The 21455-nt window shown below is 42.6% G+C and overlaps 1 protein-coding gene across 3 annotated transcripts in view; it reads right to left on the bottom strand.

Annotated features, from left to right (window-relative positions):
* The window catches only part of nexmifb (neurite extension and migration factor b), a 52002-nt gene extending 30859 nt beyond the window's left edge, over window positions 1-21143 (bottom strand). Inside the window, exon 1 of one of the 3 annotated variants that reach the window (XR_009674647.1) lies at window positions 20939-21137. The gene's annotated coding sequence lies outside the window, so the exon portion shown is untranslated. Of the gene's footprint in view, window positions 1-20938 lie in introns of all 3 variants that reach the window. The other 2 variants (XM_061047797.1, XM_061047799.1) reach the window with 2 other exon arrangements.
* Window positions 21144-21455: the final 312 nt, after the last annotated feature.

Consider the following 21455-nt stretch of genomic DNA (forward strand, 5'->3'; position numbering starts at 1 on the left):
TTTGCTACAAGCAGCTGCACTGCTTACTGACTCATAACATCACAGGTCAGCGATAACTGGAGAACAGCAGTTTGAATAACCTTCAAGCAGGAGAGGTCTGACCAGTCAGCTTGAGCTGGAATACCATTTCAGAGTTACTATGCTGCAGCACAAGTCTCTTCTAAAGTTCTGCAACATTAGCGTCTGACTCCTAGTATCAAATTCAGCTTTGTCCACATTTTGCCAACAATATTTACTGACTATTTATAATTTTGATGGCATTTTTTTTGGTAGAGGTGCATGGATAAACCTCTCCAGAATCACATAAACACCTTTTATGATAAGTCTTCACAGCAAATCAAATGATTAATATAGTATTTGAAAGGGTTTAAGGCAGGTCAGGTCATTCAATCAGGTAGCATCTTTTCAAAACAAAACAAAAAAATGTTCCTCCAGGACATAAAAAACACACTTTTCTACACACCGGAGTCACATGCAGTTCAACAGATTCAACTGTGAATAATAAGCAGGATTGGAGGTGACACGGATATGTTTACTATGAATATACATGTAGATCAGTTATGAACTGAACAGACAATGGCTTAAAAATACAGCTGTAGCTGTCAGATGTTGTTTTGTCATTGAGATTGATTTAAGAGGAGATGTGTTTTGTCACTATAAACCCCAAGAGCATAAAGCATTCAGGAAAGAAAAGGGTTCCAAACACAATACCAAAAAAAACAATTAATATGGCTAAGTGAAAGTAGACTTGAAAACAAATGAAGAGCTGCTAAAACAAAACCTTAAAAAAAAGCTTACTTAATGTCGTCTGACATGGAGATACAATTAGAATATTGCTCAGTTTTTGTTGGACAAACCAACCATACAGCCCTCCGGTGTCATCAGGACACTTCTCTGCTGATAATTCATGCCTTTAGGAAACATCTTGTTTTACGTCATTTCATCAATATTGGAAATATATTTGTGCCTCATCCATGGATATCTGGACTGAACTCTGTGTTCAAGTTATTGAGAGCGGGTGAACTGATTTGAGTTTTTTTCAAGCTTCCTGAATATCCTTTCAATTATGTTACATGAATTCACCTTATAGAATAAATAAAACAGTCTGTACCTCTAGAACTTTATCTGACCGTATGTTAATGATTTTAAAGAACACAAATGTTTTCCGTTTTCTCTCTCTGCTTCATAGATTTTATTTCTGATTGATCTGACAGAGGGTTTTGAAAGACTGCACTGACCTGAGAATCCGCCCCCCCCATGACCATGACCATAAAGCATGAAGAGAGAAAAGACATCCATCTCATTATCACACAGACCTTGAGTTTGTCTCAATTCAAAGTGAAAAAGTCAGAAACCATGACCCAAAACATCTCAGAGCAAGCTATCAAGGCTAATGTTAGCATGTCAGTGTCACCTTTTGGTCTAGAAAAAGCACAAGATTAGTAAAACTGATGTGAAATTATCCAATACTATACAACTCACTCACTGGGTGTATCACTGTTTTCTTCCTACGCAGCGGAGAAATACTTCTATAAGGTGTTAGGTGTTACGTTACAGTAATTTTAGGATTATGTATAATTTAAAAAAAATTGTGAATCCATCAACCATCAATTCATCTCTTCTCAGTATATAGCCTACCAACATAAAGATTTTAAAAGGGTAACCATAAAAGAGGATTCTGCAAATATACTTAAAACACTGTTGACATTATATTGCAAACTTTGCAGCGACAACTATTCAGGTTATTAAGTGTTTATTAAGAACAGCCGCTCCATCGGTCAAATGAAGATTGTTTTTAACTTTCTGTGTCAAACGTAGTTCCTATGTGAAACTTCTGAGGAGTTTGAGCCTGACAAATAATCCAGTATTCTGCTGTTGGACGGCAAGCTCTTTAGTAAAAGTGTTCTTCTTAAAACCTCGATACTATGACAGAAAATAGTGATTTTCTTCTTAAGGGATCAACATCATGTTAACATTATGTCAAATAAGCATCACACGCGTTTGCCCCTGGACGTCCAGGCGCAACAAGTGCATGGATGACAAACATAAAAGTAAGATAGACGTCCTCAAAATAACTGGTTTGTAACCATTAAGGGTGGATAAAGATTCATTTGGGCAGTCACTTCACACGTTTCCTCTTAAACCTCAATTCAAAGCTTGATCCAAAGGCAACTGGACTGGTTGAAGATCCTGAAGACGTTTCACCTCTACTTCGAAAGGCTTCTTCAGTTCTAAACTTTCTGGTGGACCGAGCTGGAAATGTAAGCCTCTGTGGATCATTAGAGGCATTAGTTTGTCTTGATCTTGAGTGCGTTAAAACAGTTTGCAGCTACAGCTGTCTTAAATATCAAAACACATTTGGTTTATCATAGGACGAAACTACAGAACCAGGGGCTGTGATGAACAGCAGGGTAAACAAACAAACCCTAAATCCCCAATTCTACCTGTTTCCTGTCATCTCTCTATATACTGCCACGATGTCATACCAACAAAACCAGCAACGATTTACATCTGAGAATCTGAAGCCTGCAGCACTTTGTCATTTTTCCTTCATATCAGGCATTCATTGTTTTTTTAAGCTCCTGATTCATGAACTACCGTAGTGGACTAAAAGAGCTACTGACTGTAACATAAGTATTATGTTTTGTATATTACACATAGCTGCAAGTTGTTGTATTTTTTATCAGGATATATACAGTAAGAGCAATGCTCGATCATTTTAGACCCGTGGATATTGACACACATCAGAGTTGAGCTCACACATTAAGAGCCAAGTAACAAGACATGCGAGAGTATTATACAAATGATCTTTTAAAGTGCATTTGCTGATTCATGTCAAGGCTACAGTTGTGTTTTGTCGCATCGAATTCACTCTGCGTCTCTCTGACCTTGTTACATGCCCCTTTTTCCTGACAATTACAGCCCAGTATTAGGCTTTTGTCCTGTGCTGTGCTGCGGTGGCCTTGCTGCCTGTATCCAGCTCCTCCTGAGTGAATGACAGCTGATAAAAGCCCTGGGCTTTTGCTGGCGTCACCAGCGCTATGTAATTCCACTGCAGGGGAGTGTGCTTTTAGCTATGAAGCCCACTGCAACAAGAGCACTAAAGACACAGGCCCAAACCCCTCGCCAAATTGCCCTTAAGCTCCAGAAGCATTTCATCTGACATTTTATTGACAGAGACAATTGTGACTATTCTTACCGTGTCTTATTTCTTGTATTGCATCAGCTTCTCTACGTATTCTACCACCAACACTGGAGCTCAGCGGCAAGAGATAAGCCTGGTAACTGCATCAAACAGAGCCACCCTAATTACGAGGGTCTGCATTAAAATTTCATAACAGAAAACACGGTGACAATAAAGCCTCTCAAGTCAATAATGCACTGAGGCGGCACAGTACAAAATTATTTTCAACAACCCAGAAACCTCAAGTAAAATACCAAAAACCCCCAATACTTATTTATGCTTGCAAAAGTGTGTGCTTTTGTGTGTGCATGCATGATGTGTGTGTGTGTAAGGGAGAGGAAGAGCGAGAGACCTTGAGTGCAAAGGGAGGAGTAGATGCTGCAGCATTCAGGGAGGGAAAGCAAAGCTAACTGTGAGTCAGACTCTCTCTGTCTCTCTCTCTCTCTCTCTCTCTCTCTCTCTTTGGCCCTTTACCGTCCACTTTCCACTATCCCCTTCTCCTCCCTCTCTCAGCACTTAAGCAGCTGCCTCCACTTATGCAGGGCACATTTCAGATGACAGGAGGGACAGAGGGAGGGAGGGAGGGAGGGAGGGGGAAGGGGTGATTGGTTGTGGGGGGATGGGGGTGGAGAGGGGGGGGGGGGGGCAGGAGGAGCAAAAAGAGGAGAAGAAAACAAAAGGTTGCACGATGATTGCACAACACTGCTGAGGGGGGACATTCCAGTGTAGGTGAAGATGCTTCTCCTCCTCCTCCTCCTCCTCCTCCTCCTCCTGTGAAATGTTGCTTGCTATACATCAAAGGGGAGAAGGTTAACCGCTAGACACAGTAACCTCTGTAATAGAACTGTTTTCTAATGACCATCAGAGAGTGTTTACTACCTCCGGGTCTGTGATTAATGGCTGTATGCACAGGCAGACTCCAATTTCTCATCCTTGCTCCGCCTGCTCAGAGATGGTGAAGGAGATGAGGAGAAGATGACAGCTGGGATGAAATATTATGAATGCTCCTCAAGGATATTTAAGAACATGGCCAACTTGACCCCCGGCTTTCTCTATAACAAATAAGTGTCTTATGACAACCGCACTGTGAATGTCCTGTGATAACACCGTCACTCGGCTATTGAAGCATCAGTGAATGACAGATGATGCACAAAGGGGCCTAATCTAATATCATTTTAAATTTACTTTAACAGATAATATAATGGAACAGTTAATTTTACAAAGTATCAAATTTGAGAATACAATCAAAAGTATTTTCACAAACATCCATGTCTTTTTTAATCCTCTTACTAAAAGTCCCTTCGTTCAGCAGAGTTTGCTTCTCAGGAGTGTTTTTAAATTCACGTGATAAAACCAAGTATCTCAACATTTACAACATACAGAAAAACAGCCCTGTGATATATATTTTTGTATGTGCCTAATGAAAGAGGTGTACGAGGTACGAGACGCTCATACCAATAAATGGATGTTTAAACATAAACTCAACACCACTTCATCCTGTTGTTTTCACAGGACGGCACTAAAAGGCAGATTCTTAAATAATGCAGCCCTTCAACCCCAAACATCAAATAAAAACGTCTCATCATAACTCGACAGGAAACTACAGACGCAAACCGCTCTCTAAAAGCTGATTCTGTGAGACATATTAAGGACTCCATCTTTCTTCAAACAGACCGCCAGAACAACACCATGTGTTGCTTGTTGTGTCGTCCATGAAGTGTTACACATCACTGTGAAAAGTCAAAACTTCAGAGCTGTGTTTGACGATTGTGAAGTTAAGATAACGTCATTTTTTTTAGTTGAAATAAGTTCCTTCTTTGATCACAATAATCGTACAGGTTGGTTAGGAACATGGTTAGGGTTTACAGATTTCTTTGTTCAGGTCAGAAGGATTTATCATCATGATTACAGTGAATGACAGGACTGCGGTTGGTCTTGTTTTAAAAGACAAACATTTTGTCCAGATGAAGTTGATGACGTCAATCTAGGTAACCCTTATATCTGACTAAGGCTTCAGGTTTTGTCAAGCCAATAAACACAACGTTAATCTTATCCTGTGCTCCTGTTGAACCATCAAACCCTAACACCATCAGCTATGATTCCAGCGAGCTCCAGCCGGATTGGTTGAAAAGACAAAGACATAATTTCGATGCAGTTTATTTTTCATATTAAATAGTAGGTTTTGTGATGTTACTGCTGTAAAGAGTTGGATTGCTGCTACCGTAAACCTCCACAGAAGAAGAAAAGAGAAGGCTGTGCAGCTCTTACTATGAAGGCAGGAAGACCCTTGGAATCCAAATCCAACTTTAATTTTTGTAAATTTCTGACTCATTCAATGCGACGTGAACATTTCTGTAACGTGTGTGTGAATGTGTGACGAATATGTGACCGAGCAGAATTCCTGGTGAAGTCTGGTCCAAACACAAACACTGAATCAATGTTTTTAAAAAGTTGATTAAAAAAGGTCACTTCTTGATTAAGAACGTCTTTTCAGCTGTGACCAAAGTTGTTTTTAAAATGCCTTTTCAATGGTACAGTGGTCACTGGGATATCTTTCTTTCATCCTGTTGTAATGCCTTTGGCAGCTCAGTAGTTTTGTCTTTTGAGCATAAACTGATTTTGTTTTTGGCCTCTTAGTGTAAAATATTTTTTGTTTAGTTTTGTCACATCAAATATTACTTCCACTTGATTACAGCCAACTCATAAAAGCCGATGCCACTTCAAAAGTGATCTCGTACAGACAGAATTGAACCCAATTCAGGCATGAAGACAAAATAAACTGCTGGATTCTGCATTGGATTTCTTCACTGCTGCAGTGTGTTGGGCCGGTGTCTGCTGAGCACTAATGCAATTAGCAGCCTACTGTTTATCATTGATTGCACCAAAATCCAAGGGAAGGAAAAAGGAAAAACAGGAACCGTTTATAAATTACAATTCAGACTGAATCCAAACAAAAGGCTTTAACATTCATCACAACTGTCTCAATCATTCATTTAATATTGTGTATTAATTGTGCAGACAGTTTTCAGTTTAATAAAACAGTATCAGTTCATTTAACACTGACTGGCAGTACGGGAGTGCTAATTGCAGTTAATGCATCCTTTTATTTTAAAGCTGGGTAGCCTTTGTTTGGTTGTACATGTAGGAACATATCTCTGTAGAATCCTGGTTAATTAATTGACATCGAAAGACGGTAAAATAGCTACATTTTCTACACTATTAATCCTGAGGGAAACAACACTTTTTACTCTGTTATTGTGATGCACGCTTCACACACACAGAAGCCACGGACATGCAATGGTGGGGAGATTATCAGAGTGATGAGGCTGCACATGGACTGGTGCCCCTAGCAGTTGGGGGCTCAGTGCCTTGCTCACGAGAACTTCAGCAGTACTCGGGTAGTACCTGGAACTTCTCCAACGACCAGTTCCAGTTCCCAATTCCATACTTGGTCTTCCCGGGACCTGAACCGTGACTCTTCAGTTCCAAAGCCCTACAGACTGATGTACTGCCACTTTCTGGTCTGTTTCACCTGAAACTAGTAGTATGGAATGAGAATTATATGACTAACTGTGAGTCTATAGACGCTACCAGAGAGGAAGACGAGGTCACTAGCACCACCTCCGTCAACTTAGAGAGAGCCAGAGTGAAGAGGGACTGCAGGAGTGATGCAGGTGATTCTGCTGCCGTTGCACTGATAACAGAGTCGCCTTCTGCTTTGCGGCCTAAAGTCAGCTGCACACACTATATCCCAAGTTTCTAATGTAGGGATGTTATGATATCAAAAAACTCACAATACGATTACATCATGATAACAAGTTTTTTGTTTTTTTTTTAAATGGAAAATTGTAGAAAAAATGCCATTTCTTAGATAATGATTGGGTATTGGGTATGAGTTGGGTAAAATTACCTAAAAGTCCCTTTAGAAACAATTGCACCAGTTGGACCTTGTAAACAAAACAAGTCATACTTACAGTATAACAGCTGGTATTTTTTCTCCCTGACCATCAGTGTGAAATGGCCCTCTGGAAGGTCAGAGAGTGTGTACATTTATTTATTCAATTCAAAGGACAATCTTCACATTATTTAGAGCTGTTTTGTACAAAGAGCACAGATCTACTGATATCAGAATAGGGCGGAATAGGATACATCCATTCAAAACAGTTCCATCTTTCATATTTCTTTGCTGAGAGCAGACTGTGATGTATGTCTCGGGCTTCCCTGGCCCTCTCACCGGCCCTTACATTTGGTGACGTAGACCGACCAAAACGAATCAGCAGCATCAGGAGTTGATTTTGTAATGACAACAATTTTATGTTGCATACAACAATATTTTTTGCCCGGAAGACTTCGGATCGTTTCAAACCATCTGAGAGTGCTGAGTCGCTCTTCAACTTAACTAAATCCTTTCGTGGTTTTAAAACTTTCACAATAACGGGGTAGCCGGTGGTGGAGTTAGTTCACACGGCCCATGTATAGAGGCTTTAGTCCTCCAAGCTGGCAACCCGGGTTCGAATTCGACCTGGGGCTCCTTCCCTGCATGTCATCCCCCCCCCCCCCCCCAAAAAAAAACAATGTTTCACAGTAACTTCCAGGTTTAGCCAGCGATGCTCTCATCATTGCTACAGTGGAAAAAAGCTGATAGAATAACTGAATATTACAGTACCTGCCTGACACCAGATCGTAGAATATGTTAGCAACTAGCAGGTAAACAAAGTTGAGCATTTAGAAAGCTAGGACGATGAATATTTTCACATTTAACTTATAATTACCAAAACACTGCTTAAGAAACACAAGTGAACATGAACAAAACTCAAAATGCATGCTAATGATGTTCAAATGTCTGCTGGATGTGTGAATAGGTTATCTTTTGCTAATTTGTGAACAATTAAAAACTGAAGGTGGCTACTTGCATATTTTATTTGTCTGTCCTTTGTGTCCAAATGAAAAGCAACTTAAAAAAACAGTATTACGGCCGTTCACTCCGCAAATGTTAAATGTTCAACAGCAACTGCTAGTTAAACAATGAACGCTGAAAGTTGAAAAAGATGTCCAGCTACAATTAAGCTGATGCTAGATCTACCAACTCGCAGCATTTTTAATGTCTACAAATGTTTCAACTGTCTGTCCAAATCAATGCTGTAGGGCGAAGAACAGACTGAGACCATTTCACTAGTCTTTGTGCTCAGCCAATGTCCCTAAAAGGCTCAGCGGCCACGCAGCATTTAACAGACCAACATGTGTACTGGATAATTAGAAACAACTAATTGAAAAGATTTTATGACTTTAAGAATCTGGGACACAGAAGGGTCATAGATTGATTTATTCAAGTAAAGAAGGCAAATATTGAAAACGCTGAAGTATTTCTGTTCCCAATATATTGAGCTCGTCTTGGCAAGAGATGAGGCTTTGTTCCATAATTTCATTTTCAGAATCAACATTATTCAGAAGAGGAAAAAAAAAAAACAACAGCACACACACTCTTGCTTGACTATGAAGCCATCCTTTGGTGAAAAGAAAAAAAATAACTTCACGTAATGAGACACAAGAGTCAACACAGTTTGATATCAAGTTGAAGAAAAAAAAAAGTACAATACCTTCTTTTACAGCACAAGAAATATCCTAACAATATTTCCACAGCCTCTTGAGTCCAGACAAAAGCAGCTCAGTGGTAACAGTTCCATAAATGAGTATGGAGGTATGTGGAGCGCTTTTAGATATTTCATGTCAATATGTGAACTACTGTAGCAGTGTGGCTTCAATTTGTGATTTTTGACCCCGCCGAAATACAATAAAAATGACATCACCTCTTTAAATCTAATAATCATGATTAATGAGAAGAGGATATATATTTCATCTGACCGCTACACCCTTATCTTTTTTCCTTCTTAAAATCTTTGCGGACAGCTTTCCTCCTCCTCATCACATCACAAAATCAATTCCATTACTCTCACAACCAAGATTTCCCTTTGTTCTCTGGGCCACAAATTATTTCGCCGTTGCTTCAGAAGGCGACTCCTTTTACTTGGCTAAACCAAAGGACAGGATGGGTGTGAGGTGTGCGGGGTGAGAAAGAGGAGAGAAGGGTGTCAGAAAGGGAGTTTTTGTACTGTGCTATCTGTTGGGGTTATAATAACAAGCACAAAACAACAGCCCCACTCTGCCTTTCAGAACATCTTCAAACTCAATATTCACAGGTCATCTTTGGATCCTAATCCGCCACCTGCATCTGATCTTTGTATTTCTTTCTTGAAGGCATTGATGTTATTCGTTTTTTTGAATCGTGGCCTAAAGGGGGCCAGATGGAAAAATAAATAATCTCACAAAGTCTGATGAGACAGAACAAAAAAAAATCTTGGGAAGCTGCAAAGCACGTCAGGAGGGGGAGTTTCCAGGATGCTCATGCATGTTGCATTTTGATAAAGGACACTTTAAGACACAGCAGTCTTCACCAATATTAAGTTAAAGACGCTGCTTTCCTGTGAAACACTAAATCAGGCTGTGTTAGAGCAGTAAAAGGAGCACACTGTCACGGCTTTAATGTGTGTCTCTCTGTGTTCAGGAGGAGGGGGGGTTAGCCTCTCTGATGTGCCACAGCTGAAATTGGCAGGCTATCAGTCACAACCCTGTAACACAATGTACAGCATTTCTAAACAGTATAAAGAGATATGACAGCCAAGAAGGCAGAGAGACGGAGACGGAGTGCAGAGCGAAGAGTGAGAGGTAGAGAAATGACATTTTTAGATGCCTGATGTGTAAGTCTAAATGTTTTGTTTACAACTGGGTCAGAACAGCACATTCTTCCAGACAAAGAGAACGAGCATTTAGTCTTTGCCACCGTCAGCTCCAACTCAAATCGAACAACAGACGCTTAAGATTGGGGTTTTTAAACGACGCCATATTGCGTCTTAGCGAAGAGGAGGTTTGCGAGATGTTTGGAAGAGGGGCAAGCTTTTTCTGTGGACAAATGAGAACAAAGCCCTCTCTGCCTCCCTGCAGGTAATCAGGCCTATTGATTAGCGGCTGTGTGGGTCTGCAAGGCGCTGCAGAGCCCTGGGAGCCGGTGGCTGTGTGCATATGCACGGGGGTATTAGCAGCGCTCATTTTCTCCGAGCCTCTGGGACAATGCAGCCTCTGAGCGAGGTGATTAGAAGGCCCGAGCTATTGAGCTCCTCCAATCAATGCCCTCCTGTGCTGCTGGACAGAGCCGGGGGGCCGCTTCCTAAACAACCCATTCACACACATGCTAACATGCTATCACTTCCATGACTCTCCAGTCCTCCCCCCCCCCCCCCCCCCAAGAGTCGTAAGCCAGCTTTGTTAAGTGTCAGGGCCAAAAGGGGCCAAATCCGCAGCTTGGCTGTACGGCTTGGTTTGACCACACCACACAGCAAAGGGACGTGCCATTTTCATCATGTGCAACGGCCAATTAAACAAATCTAATGTTGGAGGGAGGAAGGGGGGTGTGGGGTAAAAGAAGGAGCTTTTCATTTAAATGGATAAGGTTAATGAGTTATTTGTATGGCTGACGTATTCCAGTGGTTTAAAAGGTTAGGAGCATCTACACAGATGCCCTTTGGACTGATCTCCTCCGTTTCACGCTCCCTCAAGCAGTGGTAATGAGAGGTCACTGTGCACCATGAGGGCCCTGGGAGCCAGCGGCCCTGACCAGACAACCACAAAGCTGCCGTCATATTACTACTTCCTCCAAAATAAACAGACCTGGATGAGAGAGGAGCTTGTCATTTCAGCCCCTGTCTCTTAACCTGCATCTCTCTCTCTCTCTCTCTCTCTCTCTCTCTCGCTCTTCCTCTTTCAATATCCTGGCAAGTGGTCTGCTCTCTGCTTACCGTGACCGCACAACACTCCTCCCTTTTTGTTTTTTTTTGGAACATCCACTTTCATATTTTCAATGACAGCAGGATCTTATTTTTATTTTCTCATTCTGCCTCTCTCTCTCTCTCTCTCTCTCTCCCTTTTTTTTTCCATCACTAAAACCCTCTTCTTTACATTGCTGCTTTAAACTGCCTGCTATTTTCTGTCGCTGCATTTCTCATCAACACCTTGGTTAATCCAGTCAGAAATATCACATAACTGACATATAATTAGTCATGGAAACTATAACTCAATCACAGCCTGATTATGGAATTACATACAGGCGAGTTGATGCCAATTTCCAGACTGGTGGTATTGTTGAGGCATGAAGTTGGACTTGTGTTTGTGGGGAAAAAAAGGCCTTGCTTCGCTTAATTCGGAGCAATTGATTTGGTAATTATTTCATAAGCTGGTATGTCCAAATACTCACAGGTCCAGAAAAGCTCATATCACAGGCGGCCAGGCGGTCTGGGGTGTGTTGCTGTCAGGTTTGCCAGTGTGAGCGGACCGAGGCGGTGGGTTCTGCTTAAGACAGAGTATTGGACAAACACAAACAAACGAGGCAGCGGCCACTGTGACTCAGTGCTCTAATGAACCAGCGTATTGACTTGCTGGCTTTCTCTCTGCCTCCATGTCTCTCTCTCTCTCTCTCTCTCTCTCTCTCTCTCTCTCTCTCGCTCTCTCTCTCTCTCACACACACACACACACACTGCCATGCTCGCTCTCTCTCCCTCTGTCTACCGTGTTTGTATGGATCCCAGCTGCCACTCGGAATACCAATTACTGTAGGCCCAGGAGTGGGGGAAGGAGAGGGAGAGGGAATGGGAAAAGAGGGAATGCTGGAGGAAAAGAAAGGAGAGAAGGAGGTTAGGAAAGAAAGGGGGACGCAGATGAGAGAAGTAATGGGAGGGAAGGAAGGGCTTGTCCTCACTTGGTGGCCAGAAGAAGAGTCGAGAGTGATGGCGAGGAGGGGGAGTGGAGGATGAGGAGAGGAGGAGGGGGGGGGGGGGGGGGGGGGGTCTTCATCTCTGATGTGGTGGCACCTTGCAAGGAGGGAAAATCAAAAAGTGTCTCCGTGTGAGACACTTTCCTCCCTGATGCTGTGACACCCTTACAGCTCACACACAGGGAGGGAAAATCAAAGGGGACCTCTTTGTGGTCTGCCACAAATAGGTGCAGCCCCCCACCCCCACCCCACCCCACCCCACCCAACACCCCCACACACCAGGAAGGAAGAGAGAGTGCTGAGTATCTCAAATACATGCAAAAGTAACATTTTCCCTGTAGATCTCATGGACGAAGCTTGGCGTTACGTCTCCCATTTCAAGACATTTGTATTTGATGAAGAGGATTTGGACAGAGGAGATCGTCTGGTTCTTGTGACACTCCTTTTCTGCCTCTCCCCTTTCTCTTCTCTTCCCCAACCACCGCAACAATTCTCATGACAACCATAATGAGCATGCTCACATTCTGCACGATACCACTAATTTGAGAAATTTCCAGCACAAAGACATAATTAGACAAACTAATTAGACGAAGACTTCGCTGCACAGAGATCCTCCGCAGTTCAACTCATCCGCCTACCTGCCGATGACTAAAATAGGAAGCAGCCGTCAAGCCCATCCAAGCTTATTCCTCTCAGTTAGTGCGCTGAGATGTTTGTGAGATGGCGCACAAGGGAGAATAACATGATCCCTCCCGAGGGCTGCAGCCGCTCCTCAGCAGCAGTACAGCAGAGTCTTTGTTGTGGCTTTAGTGTGACACAGGGCTAACAGGTCTTACCCAGCCACAGATTGTCCTCCTATTTATATCCAAGGCAGCACCATTGTCTAGATACTGCAAGATAGAAAAAAAGGCTGACTGAGAGCAATCCATGCAGACCAAAAGCTTTACCTAAGACGTAAAAAGAAATCAGAGGGAGACTAGTCAAATGTGCCAAACACTTTAAAATACACAGAGTTTGAGGTGTTGGTGGTGCGCTTTAGGTGAAGTGGGGGGGGGGTTTTCTAATGAAGAATATGAGAAGAGTACTCAGAGAGTGTGAGAGGCGAGGGAAGTAGAAAGGTAATTGATTTTAAAAGTGATGGGAAAACCCACAGGTCTCAGGAGGGAGCAGCAGAACCGTCTCGACGGATACAGAAAACCCCAGCTGCCTCCCAGAATAATGGAATTAATTCTTGCTCTGGTTTAAATACATTTTAGAATGGGAGCTTAAATTAACATTTCCTAAAGCCCCGAGAGATGGAGTCAAAGTGTAAACTGTTACAAAATGTTTTACTTTTCTCGAGACAATGGAGCCTTTGTCCTGTGAATATGTTTTCCTCTTAGGCATGCTGCATTATCCAAATAGTAGTGTCGGCTCGTTATAATTCTTGTACAGTGTAAGATGAAAAAACAAACACAATAATTGTATTATTTTATGAAAGCAGAATTACTGGTGCATACACAAAAACAAAACTCATTGCTCACATAAAAGCTCAGGGGTGCACTGCATGTATACGTACTCATTTATATTTTCAGCTGGCGTCCTGTCGAAGCACTCGCTGAGGTCTCAGTTGTTTTGGGCAAATTTGTAAGATAATAAGGGCAAGAGAAGGACGAAGGTTTCTTATTGCTAATTTTCTGTCATGTTGCTAGGTCCAGTTAGACTCCATGCACCTGGGGATTAACAGTCAGCACAGAGGGCCTCTGTAAGCACTGGCTGCCCCTGAAAAAGATCATTTATACACACACCACATCACACACAAACACTATGCACATATATACCTTCCCTTTCCTCTCCAGAGGCCTCATAACTGGAGTCCAAACACTGCAGCAGCATACATCTTTGATAGCGAGTGTTAACCCTATTAGATCATGAAGCTGTATGTAAGTATGCACACACTGTACACTATAGCTCTCCCATGATTAAGAGTTTCTCTCAATGGAATAACCGGCATGAATAAATCACAAAATAGTGCACACAAAAGGCAAAAAGGAGTGCACGAGTACATAAACACCCCAGAGACAGATCTCAAAGGATCAGGCTACTGTATACACAACGTCATTAGAATATAAAAGGAAATTACCTGGTGTTTCTCAAACTGTATTTAGCCACCCATGACAGAAACGTCACTGTTTCATGACTTAAAAAAGAGCAGCAGCAGTGCTCACACAGGCTGCTGGGCACTCTGCTGCATTTTTATAAGCATCCGCTTCAAAGAGTGATCTGATGTCTAGAATGATTAATGCTAATTTATCTCAAAACACTTTCAAAACTTTTTTATCCATTTAATAAAGGTCAAACCTCAAATTTCAAAGTGTTAAGTTCTGTCTTCAACAAGACAAAAAGTCAATTTGATGTCTTAATTATTGATTAATTTATTGGTGGTTTTCCTACTTAATTCATTTTTATCCATAAAGTGCAACCAGATTATATACATATTTAGATTGCTGGGTTTTTTCTTAAGTCATTTTCCAATGTTATGTAAATGGAACATGATGTGAAAAAAAGTATCCGTGCGCTAGAGCTCGAAAATATTTGCTCATTTTGTGTTAAAAAAAAATTACTATTATATTTCTGTGGATTACCTAATCATTTACCCTTAGTTTAACCACGAAAGTAATGAATAAGAACTTTACTTCAAAGAAAGCAGTTTTAATTACCTGAGGTTGAACTCAAATAATAAAACACATGATAAGAAATTAAGTCAAGCCACATAACTGTATTAATCGAAGAACCAGCCGTTAACTCTTTAAGTTTAAAAAAGCTTCATACTACCAAGCTACTTATTTTATTATGGAATTATTCAACATCAGCTGAACAAAAAATTTGTTCTTTTTAACAGAATCCATAAAAAAGCATCCATTTGCCATGCAAAAATATCTAACTCATCTAAATATCTAACTAGTTTTTATAACAACAAAAAATAAAGCTTAACACTCTCATCACCAAACATGGCACAAACAGAGGCAGCCTGAAAATTATTCAGCAAAATCCAGATCTGCTGAATTCCTTCAGTACACAAGATACTACAGAGAATCTCTGAGGCTTTGTGTGACTAAATGATGAATTAGCTCTTTTATCAGCAGCGGCTACGCTGAGGTGCATATTTGACTCCTCCTGGAGTGCGTTTTAGTGGCTCTGCTGTGATATGCGGGCTGTATTCTGACAGTGTCGCTGAATGATGACTTGGGGAAATGGGTTAGAAGAGCATTGAGAGATAGTGAGATGAAAAATATGTATTTGCGCATGACAGAGCTTCAGCACATCAGTGAGTGTTGCTGTCAGGGGGCGAAGCGGGCACCCTGGCCCTTCATGTCGCTTTATGCTACAATTAGCTGCTTCTTTATGACAGCAAAGACTGGGTCAGTGTCATAATGCAAAACAAATATGTGTGCATGAGTGTGTGAAAATGTGAGACATAACAGGAGTCATAAAGCTCCAGAGCCGAGTAGAAAACCTCACAGATAACACACAAACAAGCAGGAAAACACGCAGCTGTACATCCTGGAAGTCAAAGAGCCACAGTACACACTTCATGCTCTCTTCTGCGATGCATCAGAGATGAGAAGTCCTAATTATTATTTCCATTGTGCCCCACTCCTGTGACAAGGACCACTAGCTGTGAATGATTATAATTATTACTTGTAGTAGAATAGCAGTCATGCTGTTGTATCATCAGCAACATCATCCAACAGATCAGGGTCAAATCCAACTTGATATTCATGTATGCAATTCAATTCACAATCTGGGATTTTAAGATATTCAAAAAACATTTCTCATTTGACTCCTGCTCAGATGTGTCGTGCATGGATTATGTTTTGCCTCGGGCGTGCAATGGTAAATCGAAAAGTAAAGCACCAATCGTCAGCTGACTGTATCTGACAAGAAGACTATTGCAACTGCTCAACAGGCTTTTGTCGTCTCGCACTCTACATCAACGGCAACGTGTGATGAAACAGCCGTTCCATTCAATTATCACTAATGTTTGATGAGGACACGAATGGTGCAGTCTCTACAAAACAGCAGCACAATTAAAGTGAAATGAATTACGACAAATCATATGCGCAACGCAAGCAGTGCAATAGATTTCAAACACTCAACTTGTACGCTGTGAAAAGATGTGCAGCAAAATATAGCCTGTCTCGTATTTGCACATAAATTCACAACATCGTTTAGAGTAGAAAACAAGCCTGTCTTGAATGGCTGGTAATTATGTACAGCAACAAATAAAGCGTGGTTCCTTTCTGAGGCTCTGCTGCCTTGTTAAGTGGTGAACAGACAAAACAGCATTTAGAAAATGAAAGGTGCAGGGAAACATCCAGGGCACAGCGAGCTTCTCTCCCATTAGAAACAGCTCTGTCTGTCTGTCTCACCGCCGTTTGTTTGTTACCAACTGGCAGCGCTGGGAGGACGCACCCTGAACCCCCACCACCAACAGTAACTATGTCTTTCTCTTTTTTCTGTCCTCCTCTTTCCTTCCAATCCGTCCACCACTTTTCCTCTCATCTTCCCACCACTCCCCTCCCCCCTTTCTTCCGCAGCTCCTCTGTTTTCTCCACTCTCACTGTATACATCCTTCCTATGTTTTGTGACTTTTTCTCATCATCAACCCCTTTTTTCATCTCCCTCCACTCGTTTTTTTTTCTCCATGCACCAAAATCAAAGATAAGGCTAATGAAGGTTGCTTTTTAATCCTGAATCCAGGATGCGAGAAAGTAGAGACGTCCAGCAGAACACAGACATGCAGCTTCTTACAAAACAGAAAAAAAATAAAAAATAAAAAAAAAATAAAATAAAGACATTAGACAAGAGGCGATGAATCTATTAGTGTTATTATATAACAAAAGCTAGATGTTTTTTGTCACCGTGTGCGCCATTACAAAGGGAACAATGCATGGGAGCGCACTGTGTGAAACCAATTAAAATCCAGCCCCGTCATATAGCTTCCTCCCTCCCGAGTCATGTTGTGAATATGTCGCTTTCACACCATTCATGTCAGTGCACCTGTGTCCATGCATTAAATCCCCTCCTCTTTCCTGCGTCTCCTTTTCAACATTTCCCGGCGTCACAATCTTGCTATCCGCTTCAAGTATCCCAAGAGTTGGAAAACGAGGGGGCCCGGGAGAGCGCGAGCAGAAACTGGGGAAATTTCACATTATCTAACCATCTGCAATAATATGAGGGGGGGTTCTGTATAATGGGTCTGATGTGGAAGCAGGAAATGAGCTATGAAACGTCAAGCCTGTGTGCTCTTGGTCCCAGTGGCCACCACCAGCCTACACATCGAGATCAAATAGGCAATGCGGAAAAGTGGTTTAATAGACCCCGGCTTGATTGGACTTTTATTTTTTAATGACAGAAATCCTGATGCATTACTTTAATTATCCTGGCAGAACAAATTCCTCAACACTGGACTTATTATCCAACTGCTTCCCTGTCTTTTTTAAAACCTCCCATCCTGAAAGTACCCGTCCACAGGAATCTCTCTTACTTGCACATGATGGTTTCAGTATAACTAATTGGGCCGGTTGAAATGAATGAATTTAGAGTTAAGGTAGAGGAGAAACCTTTTTTTTCCTCCAAAAGCACTGGGTCCCACCCATATCCTCTATATGAGCATGTCCATGTTTACCAGGCCTCAGAGTGCAGAGAAGCCTCAGTTTGGAGAGAGGAGGGAGGTGGTGGTGGTGGTGGTGGTGGTGGTAGTGGGGGGGTACAGCTCCCCCTGCAGAGCGCTGGTGCAAGACAACCACAGGCAGCCTCTGCTCACATCTACACCCAGCTGAATCACACATCGACTGCTCTGTCAACGCCAAAATCAAAAGCCAATCAAGACGGAGATCCTTGATGTCTTCCTGATCGCGCTGTTTTTAATTCATTCCATGACTGCGCTGTAACAGTTTTGCCTCAGTGCTTCACGCCTCGTACTGACACACATTCGCTAAAAACGGGCCATTCTTTAAAGTAGATTAGCACAGTTTGCCTGTCAGCTACAGATGTAATTTTTTTTGCCTCGCTCAGCCACTTTGTGTGTACGTGTGTGCAGAAGAATGTGTTTGTTTATGTGTGTGTGCATGAGTATGCCAGTAGCGTGTGACTACAAATGTGTGTGTCTCTTCCTGGAACAGTTCCCGTCTGGGGGGGGGGGGGGGCAGAGCAGGCAGCAAAGAGCTCAGCAGCGCCTCAGTCCCTCAGGACACACTGAAGCTCTGTGCTTGCAGTCATGAAAAGCAATCAGAGCCCAGCCTTCTTCCCTGGACTTACCTCTGTCTTTAATTACAGAAGTAGCAGCGGCGGCAGCACAGAGAACGAGTGCCTCTGCTGGGCCACAGCCAGCATGTCACAGCCCGAACGCAGGGGGGGACGCAGGGGTCGACGCAGCAGGCCTCTGCATACACTGACCCGACATTAAACCTACAGACGGTCCTGATGGGCTCAGTGTGCTTCTACAAAGACTGGGACAGAGCCAAGGTGCTTCCATACTGTAGTGATACAATGTGCAGGGAGAAGCTGCAGACACAGTAGGACTCTATAGGCAGGGAAATCCCTTTCTGTATGCTTAACGAGATGCTCCCTCCTGTGCACCCTTAGAAAAGCAATGTTTTATACACGCTAGCAGCTTAATACTAAAACAGACAAAGCATATGAATAAAAATGTGTGTTAGTACTGCAGTACTGTAGTACCTCCTCTATTTATTCTCTTGTAAAGATTAGAAACATAACATATGAATCAATGTTCCATTCTTCATGTATGAGTTACCACTCAACATGGTTAGAAAAAAGGACAATTGATGTGCATCAGTACATTCAGTATAATCGACAATCTCTCCTACTCGACAGACATGCTGGTAGTAGAGGCCCAAAACATGTGCCTAAGGCTGAAGCAGAGGAGAAGCCATAGAGCACACATGGGTAGGGGAAGATAAGAGGCTATGTACACAAGCTGCTGGTTTTTTATTGCAGCAACTGAATGCTCGGATAGCATTTTAAACACATTTCCAGAAAAACCTTCCAGTGCTGTCCTTGCTACAATGGAGCAGAGCCATGTTGCTGAAACGTGTCTTTGGGCTCAATTTCTCACCAGATTTCAACTGAACGCAGTATGGCACATGAGTGGAGATGCTCAATGGAAAACGTTGCGAGGACAAATTTCTACGGCGGTCTTGGTGGCACAGACGAAAAAAAAGAAGACATTGTTTGATATAATAGAATCTTTTCGTTTCCACAGTCTCAAAACAGGGCCCGAGAACGGGGGCCCTCTCCCCCAAGTCATACAGCCCAAGACCCTTTGGTGTGATGGCACACATGATAACACATGATAATGACTTCCACATCAACATGTCAACTCAATTTGGCCCTCTTAAAGGCTCTCTTTGACTCAATCAATGCATGGCCTTCCATCTGGTTTACACTGCTGTCTTCACATTAGAGGACAGTGACAGTCATTTTACTAAAAGCTCACAACAACTGCCCCCCCTGAGGCTCACATTACACTCTGTTTTTAAGCACATCATCCAACAAGGACCCAAGTTGTTGCCGTAGGGTCAAAAAACGTTTCACATTAGATCTAGCTTTTTAGAAAATTCACCAATATGGTGCATGCATGCATGAAAATCCTAAATGTTTCACGTGCAAAAATGTTCAAACAAATAATCCCAAAAGAATCAAAACGCAGGCTCAAAAGTCCACTGCAACTGCCTCAAATAGTGTCACATTACAGGTTGATTTTTAAGATAATCTTCACTTTTAAGATAATCTCACACCGCACCAGGACCCAAATATAGACTGAAAATGTCCTGAATCAACCTTAACTTGTGTTTTCCAGCAGTCTTCCATCAGGAACCAGGTGCAGAGTGAAAAGTGAATATTAGCCTATATATCAGCTCCAAAACTTCAAGCAAACCAAGTCACGTCAGGACAATGGCTGCATGATGTAAAGATAATGAATGTGGCACCTGTTCTTATTTATTGGGTAAAATCCCATTTAAAGTATTCCACTAAAGATCAGCCAGGGAATTTCCCAACTTGTTAAAATGTAATCCAATTAAGTCCCATTTTCAGACAAAGTTAACAACTGACTCTAACACCTCCTGAATTAGAACACAAGAGGCTGATATTATGGACTGCAGCTTATTATTCTCCATACACGGCTTGTCCGGCTCGCACTGTGGCTGCCTGGGACATCCACTAAACATCTGTCATGAGGCATCCTTTATGAGGAGCATAGACACAGTAAGCTACTGATCTAGTGACCCGACAGTGCAGGCATTCACAAATGGCCCGCTGCACCTGTGCGTGCTCTGCTAGCGTCATGTTTAGGCCAGCTTTGAGGAATTTGTGCTATAATAAACCGTTTATGAATCATTTATTTGTCTTATCACAGTGGAGGGGCCTAGCCGTAAGATGATGTGTTATCCCATTGGGTTTCTATAGCCCATTCATGAATTATTTAATAGTTTGGACTGTAGATTATCCTCCTTTTATTCATTTCTTATTCATTTTTGGGGCAGCACTATTCGGGATGCACATAACGTTGATTCAAAATGACGTCCACACACAGGCCACTGTTTGTCTTCAAAACATACAAACAGAGCTTCAATATGAACAACCACACGTGGCATCTGTACTTGGGTTTAAATTCGGAGCATAACGCGAATAAGTCGTCGCCTGTGCTGTAAGGAAGTGGGGGCATTTTTTTCGCAGGGGAATGGGTAATCGATGGAGCAGAGACGGATGAATGTAGGCTACGACAGCTGTCCCGGGGAGGCAGGGTAGCTACTACACCGCATGCTTGGTGTTTTCTCCCTTTGAATAAAAATGCCCGATCAGATCAAATCAAAGCAAAGCGGGGACATAAATCAGTGTGTGTTAAAAATAAGTTGTCATGTGCATACCTCACAGAGCTCGCTCCCTGTATTCACATACACACACGGCACGCTGAGCAGCAGCAGCAGCAGCAGCAGCATAATAACGTCTTCTCTGCCTACCGTCAGAGCGTCTGCGCCCAAACTGCGTTTTTCCCTCGCCGCAATGGGATCCTCCTCAGCCGCTTCGGACAGTATCAGAGATGCGTCTTTCCCCCGAAATGCAAACACTTTCCCTGCATGTCCCCCCCCCACCCGCCCTCCCTCTTCCCCGCCACCACCAGCAGCAGCAGCCCGGGCCTCTAGTGATAGCAGGTGGACGCGCCTCTCAATGATGGAGACAGCGCGACTCTCCTCTCCCCCGCCGCTCCATTTTCAATTACGGAAGAATTCGTATTCCAGGAAACGCGCTATCGGGCAGCCAGCATGTCCTAATATCGCCTCTTTTCTCGGGACAAACAGGGGCCGTCGCTTCTCAAACTCCCGATCCGCGGCGCCCCCTCGCCTGTTATCTACCTTTTACGAGATGCTTGATGTTGCCATTGTC

The sequence above is a fragment of the Labrus mixtus genome, chromosome 10, assembly GCF_963584025.1.
Source record: "Labrus mixtus chromosome 10, fLabMix1.1, whole genome shotgun sequence".
Taxonomy (NCBI): Eukaryota; Metazoa; Chordata; class Actinopteri; order Labriformes; family Labridae; genus Labrus; species Labrus mixtus.